The sequence below is a fragment of the Adiantum capillus-veneris genome, chromosome 21 (assembly GCF_014529385.1).
Source record: "Adiantum capillus-veneris isolate H3 chromosome 21, ASM1452938v2, whole genome shotgun sequence".
Taxonomy (NCBI): domain Eukaryota; kingdom Viridiplantae; phylum Streptophyta; class Polypodiopsida; order Polypodiales; family Pteridaceae; genus Adiantum; species Adiantum capillus-veneris.
Genome location: NC_140951.1, coordinates 128615037 through 128617091, shown reverse-complemented (window position 1 = coordinate 128617091; position 2055 = coordinate 128615037).

Here is a 2055-nt window from a genome sequence, read left to right as displayed (position 1 = left end):
CTTTTCATCTTTCCCTCGCGGTACTCGTTTGCTACGGTCTCTTGCGCGTATTTAGTCTTGGATTGAATCTACCACCCACTTAAGGCTGCATTTGCAAACAACCTTACTCGTCGACGGTGTCGGATCTGTAACTTTGGGAAAAGGATTGGCTCTATGGGCTGGGTCTAGGGGTCTACGGTCCGGCACAGGAGGCTATTGGGGGCTCCAATAGTGTATATTTAAGTTGTTGCATTTAAAAATCTCGTAGTTGGATCTTGGGGGGGGCAGGGGGGGCGAGCGGTCCATCTCTTTAGTTTGTACTGGTTACTCTGCCCTTTATGTTGAGGACACGCTCCTGGCTTAATTGGCCGGGACACGTATTCGACGATGTTACTTTGAGAAAATTAGAGTGCTCAAAGCAATCCTATGCTTTGAATACATTAGCACAAATGATGAGAGGCACTTGACTCTGATGTTGTTGTGCTCAAGAAACCATTGACCTCCAAATATGTCTCCATGGTGATGCAGTGTACGACGTCTCCATGAAAGACAACTAGTACCTCGACCATCTTTGTAAGAATCTCAATCTAAGATATACATCACCCAAACTATATCACTTTGTTGTCAATGAAAATGTTTTGATTTAGAAAAGAAAAGGATTTCTTTGTGAGATAGCATAGGTCATCCAAAATTTTCTTGACTACATGGAGGAGCACATGACCGAATGTGTAGTCATGTTTGAGGGATTCGAGACGGTGTGGTTGCTAATAGATTTCCTCAAAGACCTCTATGGGGTAGACAATAACTTTTGCTTTCATTTACTGAGGTTCATCAAAGGGCTCACTGAACACAGCTATAAGATAGAGGATGAGAATAACCTCAAACTTGGAAATGGGGTGTATATGCATACAATTCATAGCTTGGGACATGGTGCTTGCATTTCTTGTGCTTGAGGGCACAACGAAGGAAAAATCAAAAGAAAAGGCTAGCAAAAGGAGCATATAACCATTGTGGAGGAGAAAAATGAAGACGTCGAGGAGGTTAATGAGCAGATGGAAGCATCCATGGCACTTGTTATCTTACAAGAGCCTAGCTTTGTTGAGGAGGAAGATTGGATGATAGAGGGAGATGAAGTGTTGAAGGTCCATCACTTAATTTGCATGCATGGTGATGGGAGGTCATCAAATTTCTTTTGTGATGACATTGGAAAGACATCTGGACAAGATGAGTCACTCTCGATGCTCGCTTACTATGCAAACATGAAGGATCCAAGCAAAAAGGAAGAGGTGACACAATTAAAAATTGATTTTGAAGACCAAAGTCTCTTGATAAGACTCCCACTTGCCCAATGAATATGAGAAAAATTTGATGCAAACAATGGCAAGCACTATAGTGGAGATAAAATAATGTGTTGTGTTTTATGAGAGGGTACCCGAAAGATCTTTGCACCCACACAGACCACTGATTCCAATGGGTAGATACAATCTTTCCAGCATTGAACTCACAAGGAAAGCTCTCAAAGAAATGGATGAGGACATGAAGATAAATCGTTCTTAGACCTAGATGATTGTCTACAATTTTCTTAAAATTGGTAGTAATATTCTTTAAAATGTTTTGCAAATTGCATACTACATTGATAGGTTCACTATCCAAACTAGAGGATCTCCCAATGTGGCCATTGGTAGGGATAGCTCCTTGTAGCACAACATAAGCCACCTAGTACCATCTATTCTTCGAGTTGTTCGCAAAGATATCTCAATGTTGTGTAGAGCTACTTAAGTGTAAGACATTGAGTTTTGTACTTTGCAAAGATTCCCTTACTTTGAATGCCAACAAATATTTACTACATGCTTTTGCAGGAAAGCATTCTAAGTCAGACGTATCCCAATGTGCCCTAAGATGGTAGAAATCGAATTATTGAGATTATATGAAAAGATTACAATTCTCAAGAGAGAGTTGACATGGAGATATCTTATTGTTATGGAGGTTTTAGCGGGTCGCCACGATGGACGTCCATAACATAGCTTTCTGGCACTAACATACTCTTGTCAATACTCAAGGAAGTGACTCAGATGG